Source organism: Ailuropoda melanoleuca, chromosome 5, assembly GCF_002007445.2.
Source record: "Ailuropoda melanoleuca isolate Jingjing chromosome 5, ASM200744v2, whole genome shotgun sequence".
Taxonomy (NCBI): Eukaryota; Metazoa; Chordata; class Mammalia; order Carnivora; family Ursidae; genus Ailuropoda; species Ailuropoda melanoleuca.
In genome coordinates, this window is record NC_048222.1 from 115,710,493 (window position 1) to 115,734,519 (window position 24,027).

The 24,027-nt window shown below is 38.4% G+C and overlaps 1 long non-coding RNA gene across 1 annotated transcript in view; it reads left to right on the top strand.

Annotated features, from left to right (window-relative positions):
- LOC117802428 overlaps positions 1 to 24,027 on the top strand; it is a 55,670-nt gene that overhangs the window by 25,126 nt on the left and 6,517 nt on the right. The window contains exons 2-3 of the long non-coding RNA XR_004625835.1: positions 12,703 to 12,877; positions 20,088 to 20,166. This is a non-coding gene — a long non-coding RNA (uncharacterized LOC117802428). The remainder of the gene's footprint in view (positions 1 to 12,702; positions 12,878 to 20,087; positions 20,167 to 24,027) is intronic.

Here is a 24,027-nt window from a genome sequence, read left to right on the forward strand (position 1 = left end):
TTATCTAAACTGCCCCAAAGAGAGATGACTATATTGAATAGGAAAATTATTTCATTGTTCTTATTCCTCACATATAGGCTAATAATGTTCTTGTCCTTTTTTAACAACAATATTACCTTGTTGGTAATTATTTCTTTTACTCTTACCAAAAGGCACTTAAAAAAATGAATTGTACTCTACCCAGTCTCTTCATAACTGTGTTCTGTTAGTTTCTCATCCCTTCTTCATTTAATCAGTGCCCTTTGAATACCACTCCAGTCTGCTAAGAATGGCTGGGTACTTGGAAGGTTAGGGGGAAAAAGGGGTGAAACAGATTTAATGATAAGTAAAACTTCCCTGAACATTTTCTTTTTTTTTCCTGTTCTTTATTAATGTGTATGGTCCCATCTCAAAGGGGCTTTATCTTATCTCTCACTGAATGATGGAGTTGACAAAGAATGTTGTAATTCACATTCCACTCAGGTTAATCTTTTAAAAATGTAATAGATTTTATTTTGTGCAATTAGTTTTAGTCTTCAGATCTCTGCCATGCTTTCTAATTTACTCTCACAGTGCCATGAGCACAAGCAACACAGGTCGTGTCTTCTGAGTTATTACGAAATAAAATGAAATGGTCATAAACTGTGCAGTACCACTGGCCTATTTTTTCTTAAATAAAATTGCTTCTCCTAAATACACCCTGTTGATAGTAGGAGGGTGCTTCATACCTATTTTTCTTCCTTCATGTTCTAGTAGTTCTTTCATTTTGCTCATTCATTATTAATATATTCTAAAGAGTCACACTTTCAAGGTATGCTGTATTCTTTTCTTAAAGCAGCAATCTTGGTATTCTCATCTTTTCTTGGTCCTCCCTCCTTGCCAAAGTTCAGTTTCTCAGCCGATCTCATACAAGGATGAAGAGATGGTTGCCTCCCTGGGCTTTTCAGAGTCTCTTAATAACTCATACATTGCTCAAAGGCTTCTCTCCCCAACCTCTAGTCTTTAGAAATCCCGATTCCACTTTTTTCTTGTTTGTCCTTTTAACTAGTAGTTGTTGCTTGGAAAGTTGAAATTCCTAGTCTAAAACTTGAAAGTGACAAGCCTAATAGAAATTTCATAGTCGCTATTTCATAGAAAATATACCAATATAATGGGGCAATATAACTAGTTTAGAAAGAAAACACAGACAATTTGGTCATGGATATTGAACCAAAGAAATAAAGAAAACATGACAAGTTATGGTAAAAGAATGTTTTCCAATTTAGAAAAAGCAATTTATAGTCTAGGTCTATGGAAATCCCTTTTAAAATAGTGCAGAGGCCAGAAAATATATCATGATTTCTCTACCTAAAGAATGGTGTATGATTGGAATGACAGACTAATTTGGGGGAAGAAACCAAATTGCTTTAGTGATATTTGTGCTTTCCCCTCATAAGCCAGCTCCCTTTGCTACAGCCAAAAAGTTATTAACCTGTAATGAATGCAGGCCCTTAATTTATTGAAACTAATTTTGAAATCATGGTACCATACATACCATCTACTGTAGAAATAATTTATAAACATTAATTGCAGGAAAGAGAGGAGCCATTTGCTTCAAAGAGCCCATCAGCAAGCTGTCCTTCCTGTTTTATCAGTAAGCAAAGCTGAGAGCAAATAACAGATGGAACTGTCCCTTGGTGGCGGCACAGAGCACTCATGAAATATAGCACAATCTTCCTCCAGTGTGTTATGTTTCTAACAGCGGAAGATCAGAAGCAGGCGAGGTGTGGGCTAGGATGAATGAATGCGTCTGATGAAACATCCTTTTCTTCTGGGAAGATTCCTGTAGCAGATTGGCCTTTAGCAGTTGATCTCAGTGGCTTGAGACAGTGTCATTACAGAATGCATCTGGAAGATTCTGCAGGAGGGACAAACCTCGGAAGACCAAGGTGAATCTAAGGCCTGATCTGTACTCTTAATGGGCGGTTAAATTCTAGTTCCTTTAAATAGCCATCAAAGACACCGCAGAACCAAAGATAAAGCTGCCCCAGACACTGAAATTTGGGACTCATTTACCATCTGCCACAATCATTTCATCCTCTTGCAATATTTTATCCTACTTACTAAAACTACAAGAAGGTATTTGTGCATTTTACGTGTGTGGGTGTGTGGCTATAATCTCCTTCTGCATCTGTTGTTTGTATAATCATGCTGAAGGCTGTTACTAGGGCTGGGGAAGCTGGATTTAGTATATACCTTCTTTTTTTTTCCCCTAATGGAAAAATCTATCAGCCCAACTTCAGTGACTACTAAGAAACAGCTTTTTAGGCAGTGACATAGGAAGTGGTCCTCAGTTCCGCTAGTGCATCATTTATTCATGTGTCATTCACTATTGCTTTTCATCATAAGTTTACTAAAGGTTTTCCACTCGCCCCAGGTTCCTGACTCTGACTCATTCCCTCAACATTGAACACTGCTCTTAGCTTCTGTTTAAGTGAAAAGATTAAGACTATGGGAGAGAACTCTTTTTATAAAAACAACTGCAACCTTCCTTCCTTCCTCCAACTTACAGTATCCCGGTCTTAGTTCTTTCCTCTTTTCCAATTTTAGGTAGAAAATTACCCTCCTCCTCATGAAGTTAATCCAAACACATGTATTCTTAATTTTGCCCAATTCCATTCATTTCAATTAATCCCTTAATTACTGAAGTATTCAGCCTTTTTCACTTAAATGCATTCTCCAATTGACTTGTCTTTATCCCTTATAAAGGAAAAGAAAGAAAACATTACTTTCAAAACTGTTGCCCTTCATTTCTATTCCTACAAAACTTCTTGGGAGATTAGTCTACAGTTCCTGTCATCAATTTTCTTCATTTACTCTACTCCCATTTTCTGCTCGCCCATTCTTTGAAACTGTTCTATGAAAGTGCGCGTTTCCTATCTATTGAGTACAGTCGTCATAGTTTTATACTCTTCCGCGGCCGAGTGCTCTTTCTGCTGGGTGTAAATCCTTGGGTTTCCACTTCCTGACAGAAAGCAGAGTTTCGTGTTCAAGAAAAAGGAGATCAGATGCTCTTTGCACACCCCGGAAGCGGGGACAAAGGCACCTGGTCTTGGTTTGGCAGTCAGAGGGTCCCGCTTGAGGATAGAGGGGATTTATTCCCAGAGGGGCAGAGCAGAGCCTGGGACAGAGGTGATGGTGTTAGCTGCAGAGTCTGTGGTGTTCGAAACCAGACTTTCTCCTTCAGTGTTTCCTGTTGATTATCTCTCTTGGTTCCTTCCTGCTTTCTGAGCCTGATTTTTCAAGCTTCACATAACTCTGGGTGCTAACTAAAACCTTTGCCATAGACTCCTTTTCCTCCCTTAATTTTACCATATTTGGTTTATGTTCTTTTGAGGTAAAGACCTTGCTGATACACAGAAAGGTACTTGGGAATGGGTTTAATGTAATGGAGCCTTAGGGAAAGTGGGGTTAGGAGTGACGAGGTGGCTGGTTTTCAGACTGGGGCTGAAAGCAGTGAAATCCCATTCATCTTTGGGGACATTGGCAGCTCATTACATGCAGTGGTGAAAGAGCTAATTAAACGTAGCCTCTGTTCTCTGGAATGAAAGACTCTCCCTTGGAATCAAATGCCTATTCAAGGTAAGGCTTTGGGAGAACCAAGTTGCCACTGTCATTAAACAGATAAAATAAAAGGCTATCGGGATACAGGAATGTTTTGAGAGCATTGAATAGATGACAAAGGTTAATGATAAGCTTCTCTCCTTAGATTCTTGGTTTTGGCAAAGACTGAATCTCAGAAACTCTGACAATGAAACAGTCTCTGAATTCTCTCAGCTTCTTTCAACTTCCATGTACTTGAAAATGAAACTCAGGGTTTGATATGGCTGCTGAATTATAATAAAAATTAACTTTACAGTCTTGCTGCTGCCTTCTTATGTGAAAGTGAGAGCACTGATCAGAAAAACATATAATTCTAAGCATCAGAATTAGACCATGTGACCTGATTCCAAAGACTTGCAATTCCTTGAACCCCTAACCTCCCTCACCCCCAGGTCCACCCGCCCTCTGTGGTGGTGCGCTGGACCCAGCTGTTTATGGCTCATGAGGGTGACTGCATTTATCTCTTCCCTGTGTTCAGTGATATCATGTTGACCCCTCAAAGTCAGCCACAGAAGTATTTTAAATGCTGCAAATCAGGATTCTCCCTCCCCCTCTTGCTGGAGCACATCACTGTTCTTGGGATTTCTGAAGTATTTCCTTCTTGTTTGATGCGGCTGTCTCTTCTTGCCTGGAGCCCCTGAGTTAGGGGCTATCTTAGCAAGAGAGAGCCAATTCACCCTTTGGAACTGCAGTGGAGGAGAACTTTTTCCTTCTTCCCTTCTAAGTTCTTTGATTGGTCTGATAATTAAATTGACATAAGACAGAGTGACAGAAGAAAAACAAATTTAATTTCATATGTATGGAAACCCATAAAAATATGAGACTCAAAGATGTGGCCAAACTCTTATACCTTTTAGATAAGAAAACAGTAAACTTATGAAAAAATTGACAAAACAAAGTTGTTTGGGCTTGGGGTAGCTAATTGGCAAAGAAGTAACCAGGCTTGTTTTTACAGCCTCATAGCCCTGAATTTCCTATCCCTGACTATAAGCATGTCTTCTATCCTCCTGACATCAAGAGGGCACTTTCATGTGAAAGATTCAGCGTGACACATGAGGGTCAGAGTGTCCTTCTTATACTGGCTGTGTCTCAAGTAACTTTAATTCAAAATAATCAATATACCAAAGTGGCATATCTTGGGGTGGCATTTTCTAGTCTTCCTCAGAACCTACAAACCTCCCATTATCCCCAAACTTCTAACTACTGGTCAGATGCTGACGTGTCCCAGAGTTGTCAATTGCATTGTGAAACCTGGATGAAGTTTTTTCCTTTTATTTTAGGACGACAAAACTTGGGACTATATATAAGAATGATAAAGACCAGTAACAGTGACTGACCTTGGACAGGCAAAGCATAATTTTTCAAAGTGATGACTGTACCATTCTGAGTTAGCAGGCGTGGGTCTGTTTCCTGCCTCATTTGCTTGACTATAATCTCACATCAGTGGAGGTTTGGGATAGTGAACTTGAGATTCTAGAAATCCCTTAAATAACACAGAGAAGGGGAGCAAGTACTCTGGGGTGAAATTATCATCTACAAATAATCCTTACCCTAGTTTGTCCCCCAAGAAGTGTGTATCATTGCTAAGGTCTTAAGAAATGTGTTGGCGAGGGGACTGGCAACAGTTTTGGAGAGTTCGTATTACTGTTTTTCTAGGCTGAGGATGTTAGGGGAAGATGCGTCCATTGAAATGGTTTCCCTGATTCCAATGAGGAAGAAACTAGTGTAGGGCGGTAGAGGCCAAGTGGCAGCATTCAAAAAATAAAAGACAAAATTGTTGTGGTTACCGCAGTAGGTCAAGCTCATCAGTCAGAATGTTCTGAATTACAGGAATCTTTCGTACTGGTTGGCTGGTCATGGGGTCCCTTGACTGAAATATGTGATAGCACATTAGTCCTTCTTGATTTGTGTTATGAAAACACTCCACTACTGGGAAGCACAGGTCTGATATGGGCCACCCCTGCAGGGAGTTGCTCAATCTGGCCCGATTCTTGGATTTGAGTCAGTTCCATAATCCAGGATTTCTTAATGATGGACTCAGCAATATCACTTGTATTTGCAATTAACCTCCTTCCTCGCCTTCACCGAAGGCTATTTGGTGGCCATGTGCTATGTATTGCGGATAAATTGCTGTTAATCTGGTTAGCCTGTTCTATGCTCCTGGTTCCTTCAGAATGGTTGGGAAATTCTGTCCTTTTACAGAAAGAATTCCGAAAGACTATTGCTCTTTTATACCAATGATCTAGCAACTGTCAAGAATAGCAGTATTACATTGTAAGGATAATGTGCTTTTAGGGGTCAGTGTTCACATAGACATTATCAGGTACCACATGTTATTGTTTCAACTTTGTGATAAAAATAGACTGCATTTCAGGTCACGCTGATACAAACACATCCTAGAATCTGGCTACACAGACATTTCATGCCAGGTATTATCTGTGTGTGAATAGAATACAAAGAAGGTATAAAATTCCATATAGTAAAAATACATATAGTAAACACGCTCTGGGAAAGAGAAATAACTGGAGCTTTGGATATGGTTAGACACTGATTCTGAGCTACCTAATTCCTGGAGATGGAGAATACCATTGTGGTCTACTGATCAGAATGACAAATTGTACTTCAGGTTATAAATTGAGTTTTGATCTGAGTTTCCCCCTAGGTGGTCCAGTCTTGTGGTTATTTTTCTCAGTATATAAGTGGAATAAGTCTCATAAGCAATTGACAGAATCCCGCACTGGGTCCCTCCCTGTACCACGAACAGGGCTATTAGAATAGCCAGGCTTCTGGAGTTGACCTTACCTACTAAAGTGCTAAAATCCAAAGTAGTATTGAATCCGTAGGAGAATCACAAAAGTTAAAGAACATCACCAAAAGCATGAACAATGTAGGGTTGGTGATTCTTTTCACGTCTCCATTCAGGCCTACGTAGAAGACTCAGAGGTACATTGAGTGATTGTAAATTATACCCAGTTGTTCCTTTCATAAATATTTATTCGGTGCCCACCAACATTCAGGCTTTGCTAGATGTCATGGGTGCAATTATGAGCAAATCTTGACATAGTCTTTGCTTTTGTGTCACAGATGTTTTGGTGGAGAAGACAGGCATTGATCGAGAGAATTCCATGAGCTTGTGTTGCAGGGGAACCTGTGTTGTCCTGGTGTTTATGTGTAAGTGTGTGCAGGAAAGGTTTGGAAGGGAAAGCAGAAAAGATAAGGGAAGTCTTCCTCCAGCAAGTGGCACTGCAGATGAGCTCTGAGGCGAAGGTGGGTGTTAGCTAAGCGAAGGGGAAGGGCCAACACCACCCACAGCAGGAGAGAAGAGCGCAGCTAAGGATCCAAATGAAAGGCAGTGTACTTGGAATGGTGGCTCTGAGGGGCAAAGTGGGCAGAAAGGAGGCTCAAGCAGTAAACAGGGGCTAAACTGGCAGGATTTGCTCCTATCTTAAGAACAATGTGAAATCAAGTGCATGGTTTTAAGTAGGAAAATGTCATGTTCAGATATTTAAAAGACTTCTCTGCACTATGGGTTTAATCAGAGAGTGACAAGATGTAGTATTGATCTATTGCAACAATCCAAGCGAGAGTTTGTTGTATGGACGTAGAAATAGGTAGGTAAATTTATGAGATATCTAGGAGATGATATTAATAGGATTGGCAATGGACTATTGATAATGAATTGAATATTGAGTACATGAAAGTGGAAAATGTAAAGCAATACTCTCATATTTCTGGCTTATATAGCAGGAGATTATCTATCGATCTATCTCTATCTATCTATCTATCTATCTATCTATCTATCTATCTATCTATCATCTATCCACCTAAAATTTCTGGCTTGTATAGTAGTATGTATATATTTGTGTGTGTGTGTGTGTGTGTGTATATATATATATACACACACAGAACATTAGTATGTATATATATATATATATATATGTGTGTGTGTATATATAGACATATTCACAATCTGAACTGGCTGGAATGAGTCTGATTCTTGGCTCATTTGCATGGAGAGAGAGAGAGAGGGGATAAATTTGGGACAATGATCTTAAATTCATTCTTGGACCTGTAGAGATTGAGGGGCCTGACAAATTTATGTGAAGATGTTGAGTGAAAACAGTCATGAGGGTGAGGAATGAGAACGGATTTGTGGATGAAATACATAATAAACACGGGAGTCACTGGTCCATGGATAGGAAGAGAGGCCAGAGCTGTGGAGAAATTGCAAGGAGAGAAGAGGAATCTGAGACCATGCACTGCAGGACTCAGCAGCTAAGGTACGCTGACCCCCTGGAGTGCAGTCTGTTCAGCTTGCTGCACTTAGCAAGAATTCACCAGAGGTTTATGGGCTTAAAAACAAACAAACCAAAACTGATAGAGAAGGAGAGCACCCTTTCAGTCCCTCTAGCCTTTTACTAGCTTACTCTAAAATAGTGAGTACAAACAGAAAATGTTCCAAGTTGGATGGTGATGTTTGGCTGGACTCCTTTGGTTCTGATAATGTTAGCTTTTAGGTGTTTGGTCTGGTGATTCAAGTAAGGTGTAAACGATTTCTCATTTGTAAAATGACTTCCTAGTACTCTCTATTTTTTCAGTACTTAGCCAATTCTGCTTTATACTGAAAGTACCTATCTGGGAATCTGTCCATCCTTCCAGCCTCGGAAGTTTGGCAGACAGTGCCCACGTTTCACTCACCTTTATGTTCACAGTGCTGGTGTGGTGTCTCCTGATAGTAAGTGCTTCTGTCTCTTATAAACATTTTTTTTTAAATATGTTTCAATTTCTGATATTAAAAAAAAGTGTGTATATACTGGAAGACAAATTGGAAAAACTTTGTTTATTTTTAAGTAGGCTGGGCATGGAGCCCAATATGGGACTTGAACTCATGACCCTGAGATCAAGACCTGAGCTGAGATCGAGAGTCAGACACTTAACCAACTGAGCCACCCAGGCGCCCCAACCTGGCAAAACTTTAAACAGAAGCTCTCATTTTTATTGTTTGGCTTAAAAGTAAATGGGCACATTAATAAGCTACCAGTGCTCTCTGCAAGTTTCAAGATGGTCCCAGTTTTTCTTTCCATAATATAAAAATGCACTTCCCAAACTCGGCCACTGGGGGGAAGCATAGTGCAAAGTTAACATTTAGTTCATACTGGTGCCCAGTGTAGACTCTGTAAAGCCTGTGGGTCTGAAGACATGCTATGCCTTTAGTGTAAACAGAGCCTTTGTGTGTCCATCAGTCGTTTGCCCTTTGTCAAATTCTTTCCTCTGTCCCTTTTTCCAGGGTACTTTGTGGGTTAAAACTTTTATTTTGAAACTTCTAGGAGCTTAATTAATAAACATGAAAACCAAGTCAAAGCTGGCACAATGCCCTTTTTGCTCAACCACATGGGCATGCTAAGGTAATTGTAGTTATTTACATTTGGCATCCAACTGACTCAACGAGCAACGTTGCCTTTTTTTCTACGAGTACCCAAGCTATTAAATTAAACAGGTTAATGTGGCTACAGCATTTCACCCCCTGCTATCCCCACAGCTACAGTAAATCTGCCACCTGTTTATTTCCATAAAAATTCAATTAGGCACCACCAGTTCTTCTTCTTATGTGAGCAATTAACCTCAGGCAGTTTAAGGCCCCAAAGAAAGGCCAGGCTGGCCTGTTTCTTTTTTCCGTCTTTGCTCCCTTGCCGCCAGTGGTTTCTTTCGCTAAGTGACTGCACACCTTCACACCAGTGAAAAATAAAGAATAGACTCGACTGCTGTGCACTGTCACGCCGGGGAAAAGAGCAAAAACTGAAAAATCGCAAACAGCCCTTCTGCCTCCCCCTGTCCAAGCGGTGGGGAAGCGTCGGAGGCCGGGGAAGGGAGCAGGGAGCCTGCAGCCAGGACCGCGGGAACTCCCCGGCATTGCTGAGAAACACACCCACGTGTCTCAAAACCGGTTTCTTTTCTTTCTTCTTTATCTTGTCAAAAAAAAAAATGTGACCGTGTAGGGAAGGGTTGGTAAAATGCCGCAGCATCCTGGCGAAAGCAACGACACAATGATGAAGGGATAAATCCACACTCGTGTCACAGCAATGTCGGTACAACCAAAGGCGCGGGAGGCGGTGGCTTTCCTTTCCCATTTTAAAAGGAATGAGGCTTCAGTACAGGTTGAAAACGCTTTCTTTCTTTTTCTTTACTTTCTTTCTTTTTCTTTTTTTTATGTCTGCTTCTCTTGGTTGCATTTCTTTCCCTTCTCTCAAAGTCTACCACTAAAAATAAAAATGACTTGAATCTCACATCTAGAGATTTCCCACATGATCTCATTGTTGAACAGGGGCTTGATGTCCCAGCTTCTCATTAAATCCCTTTAGTGTCATTGACACTGATTGTCTTTGAAGAAATCATAGTGCATGTGTTAATATAGTTTTAAGAGCAAATTAGACTGAAATGTTCATTAATTAAATCACACCTAGGTTTTAGGATAAAACAAGTATTTCTTCATAAATGAGTTGGTACCAACTACGATCAATGGGTGGTTATTATCAGTAAATTCAGAGAATGAGAAAACATCAAAAAAAAAAGAGAGAGAGAAAGAAATAGGGTTTAAGTTGATAGAACCCACGGTGACTATGAGGTCCTAGCTAGGCAGGTGGGGAGAGAGCTCAGGTTACCCCGAAAGTTGTCACATGTCTCCTAATGGATCTTTGAGCAACATTTCCTCAGGTGTGTTGCTGGGCAGGCGTGGATGTCAGATGTCGACCGTGCCCAAAATGCTTCCAAGGGATTGAGTCTTTACCTCTATCTTTCCTTCTGCATCTGAAGGTGCCCTGTGCCAGCCAGCATTAGTACGCTGCTGGGGTAGAAGACTGTAATAAAGTGGACTTTGAAGGCGGATGTCACAGAAAAAAGATACAGTCTAATTAAATTTAATCTTCTTTTAAATGGTTACTCAAAAGAGAGACTCTATTAGAAGTTCAAAAGTGCATATATAAATCCTCCCCAGGCAGGTCCATACCTAGGGCTAACACACGGCAGGGGAAAGACTGAAGGGAATTTTAGAACCTGTGTTTCTTCTTGATAGGGCTGATGAGACTTTAATGAAGAAAGACCAATATTCTGTGGCCCTGAAACCACATCCTCTGCTGTCAAATGGGTTCAAGTTCATGGTCATGAAAATTGTCCTTTTCCTGTCTTCAAATGTTCTCCTGAGTCCTTTTCTTTTCAGTTCAAAGTAGAAATTAAAATAGGTTTTAAGTGTTTATTCTTCGTCCTAGATTTTGGGCAGATGCCTAATTTCCACTGCTTCCTTACCTCCTGAAGAGTTTCAGGCTTTTTGCTTCTGCCAAAATGAAGCAAACATACAGCTTGGTACTTTGAAGTCTGAGTTAAAACAAAACTAAATGGACCATGTTTATCTGATCAATTAAAGCATTGCCTACATCCTTAGAACTGATGTTTCTCATTTAGGCGGAATTCTATACAATCCCCAGGAAATTAACTACAGAGATTGAGTTTGGGGAATGGGGGTCATTATACAAAGAAATGCAGGAAGAGTGGGGAAGAATTTGACCAGGTTCCAATATAAGCTACATAAACTGACTGGGCTCCAATATAAACTGAAGAATGTCTTAGGAGAAGAGGGACCGTAGAAGAATATTAATGACAGTTCCCAAAATAGAAGTTTGACTTAGAAGCCCTATTATGTAAAGTGATCTACTAGTTAATAGTCTTTGGCATGATCGATGTTTATAATTACCAGAACTGCGTCTCTCCGAGATTAGGATATGTACTGTTCATCATAAGCACAGTTCGATAGGGAGTGCTCCAAAACCAGAACCATGCTGAGCAGAGTCTGACATTTAGAAAAATGAAAAGAAGGTAAATTACAACTCTCTTAGAAGCTTATGGTTTTTTTTAAACCAAACTGATTAACACCAATTAATTAAAATAATATAAAATAGTAGGTAATTGGACCCAGAGGCCATCCCCGGTCAATACCCTGTTCCATTCTTTTCAGAAATAGTTTGAAATAACACTTGTTTGCCTTCCTTCCCGGCTTGCCCAGGACCTGTGCACGCGACCTGTTCCAGAAGGAAAGCGATCTCCCTTTCCTTGAAACCCCTGCTAGATTCCTTGTCTTTAGCTGCAGTGAGTTACATCACCCGTTTGCTGCCAGCAGATCTAACTTCAAGCTGCACAAAGATAATGGTTTATATTTTCATATTTGGCAGATTCTATGGAGATTGCCTTCCAAATTCCAAGATTTGTCTCCAGAACTGTGGCTTGGCAGGACAGCCAGTGTAGAGCCTTCATGTGTAGATTCTTTGATTTGGGTGGATTTTAATACTACAGGTGCAGAGGCAAACTGAGATTTTATCAAATAGCTTTCCTCAAATGCTAAGTTTTAAGCCTTTTTCTCTTCAACTATAAAGGGGGCAAAATGGCAAAGATAAAGCTATTAAACTCTCTGATCCAAAGCCCCTGGAAAAAGTTTTCTCCTCCCTAATTTGGTTTTCTATATGATTTATTTTAAGCTTCTATCCCTCCCACCAAGGCAGAGGGTGCCTGTTTAGATTTTTAATTAAATTGTCATAACCTCTTAATTTAATTATATATTATACATTATAATATATCATTATATTTGTATATAACTGAGATAATTACTTGTCAAGACTTTTGTGGGTACAAGAAAAGCTAGAGAAGAAAAAAAGCAGCTCTAGGGAAAATTGTCTCAAGATGGTACATTTCTTGACAAAGAGCTGTGTCAATTTAATGGAGCACTTAGTTCTCAGTGCATTTACACATAAAATTTTGTGTCATTAAATGGCAGCCTATGGGGTAAATTTGGAAGATAAATCACTTATAGTTAGGAAAAATTCACATGTATTTTAACCCCTGAGACAGTGTTACTGATTATATTATAATGAACTCATTATTTGCTTTGTTCCAGGCTTCGATTAAATATCCTGGTTTATTTAACATGATTGTAGGTGTTCTTGAGCCTGGCTATATCCTCTTGTAGATTAGTAAGATGACAATTTTGTAAAGAATGAGAAAGAATAAGGGACTCTTTTATTCTATTCTATTTTCTAGGATGTTTCACAGGAAAACATGCTGTGAATCTTTTGCAGAAGACCTTTCTACTCTTATCAACAGATGATTGATAAAATCTTATTTGTTCAATGACTGGAAAGACATGGATCTTGGATTTTAAGTTCCTGGTTTGATAAGCGCTGTGTGAAAAGGAGGAAAAAACAACAGCAACAAAGTAAGTCAACAAGGTTAGTGAGATGAAAAGGGCTCAAGTTATTATCCTATTTGACCTTTTGGCAACCAAATACTTAAAATATTATAAGCTACCAAATACTTAAATTTTCTACCACATACTTAAAATACTGTAAGCTCAGGGGGCATATACTGGCTTTGTCTTCTCAAACTAGTGTTGAGCTACATTTAATTTGATTACTTTCTATCATGATAAGACAGGAAACAGTCAAAATTTTGTACATTTTAGATCCATCTTTGGTTAGAACTCTTCAACTTCTTCGTATACTGTAGTTGACTAAAAAATTGTAATTAATTGGGGGTACCTGGGTGGCTCAGTCGGTTAAATGCCCAACTTTGGCTCAGGTCAGGATCTCAGGGTCCTTGGATGGAGCCCCAGGTCAGGCTCCATGCTCAGTGGAGAGTCTGCTTGAGATTTTCTTTCTGCCCCTCCCCCACTCATGCTCTTGCTCTCTCTCTCTCTCAAATAAATTAAACCTTTAAAATGTAATTAGTTAGATAGCTCAAGGACTTGGACCTTCAGTTACCTGTTTACTGAAGAATTTAACAAATATAATCCTGAGAACAGTATGGTTTAAACCCTCCAGGAGTCCCTTTCACATTTTAGGTTCATATAAACTTTTCTGACTCTTCATTGATTTTTTAAGTATTGCATCTAAACTTTGTGACTGTCTTCTACAAATTATAAGAATGAGGATCTTTGATCATTATGTTACATGAAGAGTAAGGAATTTTTGGGTTACTGAACCTATTGACCCTCATTACTCTGTCACTTTCCGGAGAGCTTAGGGCAAGAACATGATATGACTCTTTGGGTTGCACCTAGACTCCACGGTTGGGGACTTTGTGTTGGTTGTCTTCTAAGAACTCAGTATGAGCTACCAGTCACTGTTTCTTCTACCAACGACCAGCCAGAACTGCTGGAAGAGTTAGGCCTGTAGAAATGCACTAAGGATAAACTAAATAATAGTTTTGAGATGTTTAATTCTATCTCATTTTATTTCAAGACTTACTGAACTTCTCACCTCACTTTTTGCATACTTCTAGAAGAATCTGACAAATATCCTCTTATACGTAAATTTGATGTAACTGGCTCCATTTTCAGAATTGCTTTTTTCTGTTATTGTTTGTGTTTTGGACTTGGTCAATGTTGAAAGCAAGTTCAGTAGTACCTTACATTCCCAACCACTGTCATCCTTTTCCTTTTCATTCTGCAAGTCATTATTGAAAGACATAGATTTTATCAAAATAAAGAAATCATTCAGCTTCCACTGAGAAAAAGAGAGATAAACAACTACTGGATCACAAAGGGAGAATTTGAGATGAAGTGATACCATAAAGTGACACAATATTAGAATAATTGGGACCTCAGAAGAAGAGGAAAGAGAGAGGGGGGAAGAAGATATATTGGAGCAAATTACAGTAGAGAACTTCCCTAATTTGGGGAAGGAAACAGGCATCAAAATCTAGGAGGCACAGAGAACCCCCCCAATATCAGTAAAAATAGGTCAACACCCTGACCTATAATAGTGAAACTTATAAATCTCAGAGACAAAGAGAAAATCCTGAAAGCAGCCAAGAACAAAAGGTTGGTAACCTACAGGGTAGAAATATTAGATTGGCAGCACACCTATCCACAGAGACATGGCAGGCCAGAAAGGACTGGCATGATAATATGTTCAGCGTGCTAAATGAGAAATATATGCAGCCAAGAATACTTTATCCAGTTAGGATGTCATTCAAAATAGAAAGAGTGATAAAAAAAACTTCCAGGACAAACAGAAAATTAAAGAATTTGTGATCACCAAATCAGCCCTACAAGAAAGATTAAAAGGGATCCTCTAAGCAAAGAGAGCCCAAAAGTAACATAGACCAAAAAGGAACAGAGACAATATATGCTAACAGTCACTTTACAGGTAATACAATGGCACTAAATTCATATGTTTCAATAGTTTCTCTGAATGTAAATGGGTTAAATGCCCCAATTAGAAGACACAGGGTATCAGGCTGGATTAAAAAAAAAAAAAAAGACCCATCAATATGCTGTCTGCAAGAGACTCATTTTAGACCCAAAGACACCTCCAGATTTCGAGTGAGGGGGTGGAAAACCATTTATCATGTTAGAGGACATCAAAAGAAAGCTGGGCTGGCAAACCTTGCATCAGACAAATTATATTTTAAACCAAAGACTGTAATAAGAGATGAGGAAGGACACACTATATCATAATTAAAGTATCTATCCAACAAGAAGATCTAAGAATTGTAAATATTTATGCCCCTAACATGGGAGGAACCAAATATATAAGCCAACTGATAATAAAATCAAAGAAATGCATCAATAATAATACAATAATAGTAGGGGCCTTGAACACCCCCCTCACTGCAATGGATGGATCATCTAAGCAGAAGATCAACAAGGAAATAAGGGCTTTGAATGACACACTGAACCAGAACGACTTCACAGATATATTCAGAACATTCATCGTAAAGCAACAGAATACACATTTTTCTCTAGTGCCCATGGAACATTCTCCCAAATAGATTACATACTGGATCACAAATCAGGTCTCAACCAGTACCAAAAGATTAGGATCATACCCTGGATATTTTCAGACCACTAATGCTTTGAAACTGGAACTCAGTCACAAGAAGAAATTTGGAAAGAACTCAAATACACAGAGGCGAAAGATCATCCTACTGAAAAATGAATGGGTGAACCAGGAAATTAAAGAAGAATTTTAAAAATTCATGGAAAAAAGTGAAACTGAAAACACAACTGTTCAAAACCTTTGGGGGTGCAACAAAGGCAGTCCTAGGAGGGAAGTATATGGCAATACATGCATTTCTCAAGAAACAAGAATGGTCTCAAATACACCAAGGAAACTTACACCTAGAGGAGCTGGAAAAAGAACAGCAAATAAAGCCTAAACCCAGAGAGAGAAGAGAAATAATAAAGATTAGAGCAGAAATCAATGAAATAGAAACCAAAAGAACAGTAGAACAGATCAATGAAACTAGGAGCTGGTTCTTTGAAAGAATTAATAGGATTGATAACCCCCAGGCCAGACTTATCAAAAAGAAAAGAGAAAGGACACAAATAAATAAAATCATGAATGAAAGAGGAGAGATCACAACCAACACCAAAGAAATACAAACAATTATAAGAACATATTATGAACAACTATATGCCAACAAATTAGGCAATCTGGAAGAAATGGATGCGTTCCTAGAGATATATAAACTACCAAAACTGAACCAGGAAGAAATAGGAAACCTGAACAGACCCATAACCAGCAAGGATATTGAAGCAGTAATCAAAAATCTCCCAACAAACAAGAGCCCAGGGCCAGATGGCTTCCCAGGGGAATTCTACCAGACATTTAAAGAAGAATTAATACCTATTCTTCTGAAGCTGTTTCAGATTCTAGAAATGGAAGGAAAACTTCCAAACTCATTCTACAAGGCCAGCATTACCTTGATCCTAAAACCAGACAGAGATCCCATCAAAAAGGAGAATTACAAACCAATATCCCTAATGAACATGAATGCAAAAATTCTCACCAAGATACTAGTCAATAGGATCCAACAATACATTAAAAGGATTATTCACCATGACCAAGTGAGATTTATTCCTGGGTTGAAGGTTGGTCGACAACTCCGCAAAGCAATCAATGTGATCCACTACATAAATAAAAGAAAGGACAAGAACTATATGATCCTCTCAATAGATGCAGATAAAGCTCTTGGCAAAGTACAGCATCCTTTCTTGATTAAAATTGTTCACAGTGTAGGGATAAGAGGAACATACCTCAAAATCATAAAAGCCATGTATGAAAAGCCCACAGCAAATATCATTCTCAACAGGGAAAAACTGAGAGCTTTTCCCCTAAGGCCAGGAACACAGCAGGGATGTCCACTATCACCACTGTTCACCATAGTACTAGAAATCCTAGCCTTAGTAATCAGACAACAAAAAGAAATAAAAGGCACCCAAAATGGCAAAGAAGATCTCTCACTCTTTGCAGATGGCATGATACTCTACGTGGAAAACCCAAAAGACTCCACCCCAAAATTGCTAGAACCCATACAGGAATTCAGCAATGTGGTAGGATATAAAATCAATGTGCAGCCATCAGTTGCATTCCTATACACTAACAATGACACAGAAGAGAGAGAAATTATGGAGTCGATTCCATTTACAATTGTGCCCAAAACCATAGGATACTTAGAAATAAACATAACCAAAGAGGCAAAAGATCTGTACTCAGATCAACTATAGAACACTCATGAAAGAGATCGAGGAAGACACAAAAACATGGAAAAAACATTCCAAGTAATTGGAAGAACAAATAGTATTAAAATGTCTATGCTACCTAGAGCAATCTATACATTCAATGCAATCCCTATCAAAACACCATCGACTTCTTTCGGAGAGCTGGAAAAAATAATCTTAAAATTTTTATGGAACCACAAAAGACCCCGAATAGCCAAAGTAATGTCGAAAAAGAAAACCAAGCTTGTGGCATCACAATTCCAGACTTCAAGCTCTATTACAAAGCTTTAATCATCAAGACAGTATGGTACTGGCACAAAAATAAACACATAGATCAATGGAACAGAATAGAAAACCCAGAAATGGACCCTCAACTCTAAGGTCAACTAATCTTCAACAAAGCACGAAAGAATATCCAATGGAAAAAAGATAGTTTCTTCAACAAATGGTTTGGGAAAATTGGACAACCACATGCAGAAAAATGAAACTGAACCATTTCCTTACATCACACACAAAAATAGACTCAAAATGGATGAAAGAACTAAATGTGATACAGGAATCCATCAAAATCCTTGAGGAGAACACAGGCAGCAACCTCTTCAGCCTTGGCTACAGCAATTTCTTGCTAGATGCATTTCCAAAGGCAAGGGAAACAAAGGCAAAATGAACTATTGGGACGTCATCAAGATAAAAGGCTTTTGCACAGCAAAGGAAACAGTTGACAAAACCAAAAGACACCTGCAGAATGGGAGAAGATATTTGCAAATGTCTTACCAGATAAAGTGCTAGGATCCAGATTCTATAAAGAACTTGTCAAACTCAATACCCAAAGAACAAATAATCCAATCAAGAAGTGGACATAAAACACAAACAGACTTTTCTCCAAAAAAGACATACAAATAGCCAACAGACACACACACACACAAAATGCTCAACATCACTCAGCATCAGGGAAATACAAATCAAAACCACAATAAGATACCACCTCACACCAGTCAGAATGGCGAAAATTAACAAGTCAGGAAATGACAGATGTTGGCAAGGATGCAGAGAAAGGGGAACCCTCTCACACTGTTGGTGGGAATGCAAGCTGGTGCAGCCACTGTGGAAAACAGTATGGAAGTTCCTCAAAATGTTGAAAATAGAGCTACCCTATGACCCAGCAATTGCACTGGTAGCTATTTACCCCAAAGATAAATATGTAGTGATCTGAAGGGGCACCTGCACCCCAGTACTTAGTGCAGCAATGTCCACAACAGCCAAACTATTGGAAAGAGCTCAGATATCCACTGACAGATGAGTGGATAAGGAAGATGTGGGATCTATTTACAATGAAATACTACTCAGCCATCAAAAAAAAAATGAAATCTTGCTATTTGCAACAACACAGATGGAACTAGAGGGTATTATGCTATGTGAAATAAGTCAACCCAAGAAAGATGATTATCATATGATCTCACTTATATGTGGAATTTAAGAAACAAAACAGAGGATCATAGGGGAAGAGAGGAAAAAATGAAACAAGATGAAACCAGACAGTGAGACAAACCATAAGAGACTCTTAATCATAGGAAACAAACTGAGGGTTGCTGGAAGCAAGTGGGGTAGACGGATGGGGTAACTGGGTCATGGGCATTAAGGAGGGCATGTGATATAATGAGCACTGGGTATTATATAAGACTGATGAATCACAGGCCTGTACCTCTGAAACCAATAATATATTATATGTTAATTAATTGAATTTAAATTTTAAAAATGTTTAAAAAAAGAGGAAAACAGAAATCACTCAGTTTCCAAAATTCGTTACAAGAAAATCAGGCTTTGACATCTCTTCCTAATTCTCTCCTCTGTTTCTCAAAACGGTACTCATGTTTCTTAGGAGGTAGTTCATATATGTGAGAAGAATTGTAGTAGTAAAAGAATTAACTTTATTTTTCTAACTCCAAATAAATTTTATTGGTCATATTATGCTAATTTATTGTTTTACTTGGCTTGAATGGAGAATTCCTCCTGTCCTCCAGCTTCTATAAAAAGAATACCTTAAGATGAATTGATCTGGAATTAACATCATTGTATTTGATAATGTTGTCTAAAATAAGTCAGTTCATCTGGCTACTTTTGGAAAAGTTATGCAAATAATTGATCCTAGAAGATACTTCAATAAACTTCTTATTCAAAACAATATTTTATATAATTTTATTACTAGAAATTCTCTATGGTTATTTTAAGCAATTGGTAAGCCTTTATTTTAACTTTCCAAGCTAAACCACCGAGTCCAAAGCTACTGAAGCATCTGTAATAAAGGACTGCTTTGTTGTTGTTCTTGTTTAACTTTCACACAATCATCTACCAATACTTTCGTGGAATTCACTGACTGTGTGCTTGCATGGCATGACAATAGGGAATTGATATGTAAGACTCTGAGTGCTTATACCCAATTTCTGTACTTCTATCACTGTAGACTGTTAGCAGTTTCCAGATCACCATGAGTCCATGCACCAGTTTTGGAATGACATTGATAGAGGCTATTATCTATGGTATAGATCTTTGGGGAGTTGACCAATAGGTTGTCTTTATATTATAGCAAAATCATTGTATGTATTCAGGTAACATTCATTTCTCCCTAAAGAAAAATTTTTAGCTCTGCATTATAGAAGTGAGATATTAATTTATTCAAGATGGAATTGTGGTTAGGCTGTGGATTTTTTAAAAAGTATATCAACACTGCCATTTAATAATTTAGTCCTCCATTTCTTATCCCACAGAATACTGTGCCTATAATCCAGTGCCATGGCAGAGAATGTAACTTTGGAATCCAGCTCCTGTCAAAAGTCTCTATAGAAATAATTATTACATCTTCTAGATCTCTTTTAGATATTCCAGGTTCTAATTGAAGTTTCATTTGTTCATTTGTTTTTAGCTTCGATTGAGTCCTATCATCAAATATCTGAGTTTGTCAATCACAGTGCCTTGACTTCTAGAAGACTCGTTTAACTAAGGTAATTATAAATCATGCCCCTGGCTTATATTAGAGATGCTATAAAATATTAATATCAAGTTTGTAGTACATTCTCTTCAGGGATCTTTTTTGACATTGTCCATTTAGTATTCTCTATTGGAAAATTCATGTAAAGAATCAAACTGATTTCATACTTGTAGAGAAGGCCCTCTTTTGCAAGTTACTGTTTTGGGCCTAATGTACTTCACTATGTACAAGAATGAGTTGTTAATCTGTCTAGGCCAGGCTCAGACGTTACTGAAGCACTGTTCATTTCTCTATGCAGGAAATAAGTATTAAATGTCTACTATATGCTAATCATGGTACTAAGTCCTGCTAATTCGATGGTGAGTAAGCCAGACATTACTCTTGCTCTCAAAGAGTAAAGAGTCTAGTGGGGGACATAGGCATATAGTTAAGTAATAAAACAAACAAATGTAAAGTATGACTATGATAAGTACTCTAAAATGAAGGTACATTGTTATAGAAGTGTATTTAATTATTGGATTTATTTAACCAAAAGCGGTGTAAGCATGTCCCTTTCTTCCATTTCCTTGTTCTATGCTACTAGGTAATGGTAACAGTTTGGTTTAATACAGATGCAAATAAATCATCCCTAAGATATTAGGACTCTGTGTGATGGGTGACTTTCTAAAAAGAGATACATCATCTGGGACAATATTCTCTGCAATTAGATGGTTGATGTACCAGTAGATTTTACAGACTTGGCTAACGTGGATGTTTTTTACCATACATGGCTGTGGTGTTGCCAGAGACAGTAGTCTGGGGGTTGGTGGTAGAGAGGCTAGGTGGTAACTTCAAAGAGAGTAAGGATGGAAATTCCCTTCTAGGGGGGAAGCACTCTTATAGACCAAGACTGCAAGGCCATCTCCTAGAGATTAGAGGTCCATATGGCCATGGAAAAGCTTTAGTTAGAATCAAAAATTTTTGTCACAAAATTAGCTTTTCCTCAACTGTAGCTACAAATCATGAAGGTCAAGATTACTACTGATAGATGGCGTTTGTCGGAAGAGTTTGGATTTTGGGTCATTAGTACTGAACCTTGGTAGCACCCGGTTGACTAGATTCTACCTATCTTCATCCTGTTGACAAGAATTATAATTGTTAACCTTTTACATTTTATCCTGTTTCTTGGCCTTGGCTGGGGGAGTGGTGAAGTCAGATCCTGCTGGAACAACAGATTCAAAGTTGGGAAAGAACTTGTATGCTGACACCAGGGTCGTGAAGCCTATCCAAGACCTACAGAAGTAAATTCTGAGGAAAGGCGAGATTAGGGCATAGCATCTGGCCAAGATAGTTCCTTCTCACTGGCCCTCAAATAGCTCTCATTTGGGAATTGTCAAGGAGAAAGGTCCAGGGATAGGACACCCTGGGGCTTCCTCAAGGTTTATGGGAGAGCAAATGGCAGCACAACCAAACTGTGGAAATAAAAATCATCCATTTAAAGAAACGTTGATTCCTGCCTGGTTAAAATAAAAACATATTACAATGGTTGATGATAAAATTTTGGAATAAAAGTGGGTTTGTAAGTATTCTCCAAAACATGACCACAAAGTTGTTAGAGAGTTGCCAAGAAAAACAAAGGCCTTGTTCAGATATAATCCTTATGGATTCTGTAATTTGTCATTATGATTTTGCATTGCTATATCTTTTATCAAGAAGATCAGAAAGTCCTCTCACTTTGAGCTGATAGCTACAAAGGTTCTATTGCTCTCCCTCAAAATGTACCCTTTGAATTGTAAGTTATGGTCACAAACAAAGCTTATATGTTACAAAATTGTATTTGTTCACTTACATTTATAGACTATATTTGTCACTGGTAATTGCATTTTCTCACTAACCTTGTGATAATTAACCTATGGGCTATGACCTCATGGTCTTGTCTTTATTTAACCTACCAATGTAAAAACTGTAAGTTTTCTTGTTAGTTAGAAGGATGCCTTGGACCTTGGGTTGGTTTTTCTTTTCTCCTCCGGACCATGTAGGGAAATTGATATGTGGCCTGTGGCAGAGATTTCTCCTTTCCCACAATATCCACTCTCCTTTTCTCCTTAGTAACAGAATTCCAATTTTATTCAGTGCAGTGATGTGCCTAGCTAGCTAAGAATTGTTTGTGTTTTTAAGCACTATTAAGAGTTAGGAACAATTGTATACCAGCTTGTCTCTTGACAAACAAGAAACTATCACGGATTATTTAAACTTTGGAAATGGTTGAAGAGTTACATTTATTTCAGTGGATGATGTATTTTTCAAGCTTCATAATGCCAGATAAAAGTCTTCGATTGACCCTGACTTCTGAAAGAAATCTGTGGAGCTAAACTAAGGCGAAAAAGAAAATTGTGAAGGGAAGAATACTGGACTTTAATATTTTACTACTTTAAATTATAAGGAGACAGAATTTTCACTGAGCATTTTATTTTCTGTGTAGTAGAATGATAATAGAATATTGTTCATTATATTCAAATTTGGGAAAATGTTTCCATTCTTATATTTCGAATTATAATGGCTGATTGCGTGCCCGAAACATTTGTTATTTTTGTCCAGCTGGGTTCCCTTCTCTCTTCACTAATAAAATGCTCCTGTTTTGCTTTTCTGAGACATCCTTCTCTAATTCTCAGGCCATGTGATCAGGAGGGGCTCATCTACTCCCCAACTCCAGAGCAGAGGCAATTCTGAGTCCTGGCCAATCAGAATCATGGGATTATTATTTCAAGGATAAGCATGTGACATAAGCCTTCAGGTTATCTCTCTTGCAGAGATGCCTTGGACCTTGGGTCTGCTTTTCTTTTCTCCTCCTTACCATGTAGTCCAGAGTACTAACCATTATTATACAACGGAAAATCTGTCTTTCAGGATTAGTAAGGTGGAAAGATGTGCACACTGAGACAATATCGATTATCTTTTCAATGGCATGGAAAGAAGCTGCCTATGAATTAAGTCAATACAAAGGTAGAAGGACTAAAAGATGGAGAGCAAACAAGCCCTGATGTTAAAGCTGTGCTTCATCTGGTTTTGTTTTTTTCAATTAAGTGACACAATAAATTCCTTTCTTTGCTTAAACTTCATTTGGAATGATGTTTGGTTACTTGCAGTTGAAAGAATGTATCTGGCTAACACAGATCTGTTCACTCTATAACTCTCTCTTGTGGGCCATATTGGATCACGCAGCTGGCATAAATTGAGATGTGAAGTAGGAAAGGGAGAAAATTTAATCCAGTATTAAATATGTTTCAGAGTTAATGTTTGATGTCTGTTCTGACATACTTCAGAAACCTGGTGGGCAAAAACCTAGTTTCCCACTTCACTAGATCTTGGAGACTACCAAAGAGCTCTTCTCCTATGAGAGACACCATTTCCCTGGTTGAAACTTGACTTAGCTATTATTAGATATAGATTAAAATAGAATAAAAATGAGAGAGCACAAAAGAGAGCTGGGGATGTTGGGTTATCCTCAGGCCATACTCATCTCTGCCAAAACCACTCTTAGCCCTACCAAGGGAGTTAGACATATTAGTTCCATTAGTCATCGTACAGAGCAGGTAGCCAGGCCACACTATTTGTGCGTGGAGTTACTGGGCAATGAAACTCTGTGCACTTCCAAGTTCAGCTTCTAATCTTTATTCCACTTCCTAGTTCCTTGCAGCTCTATTTCCGGGAAGGTTCTTGGGATGTGGTAATTTCTTCTGCTCTCTCTCTCCCTTTTTTCTTTCATCAACTGTTGTAATATATTTTTATTTTAACCAGGCAGGAATCAACGTTTCTTTAAATGGATGGATGATTTTTATTTCCACAGTTTGGTTGTGCTGCCATTTGCTCTCCCATAAACCTTGAGGAAGCCCCA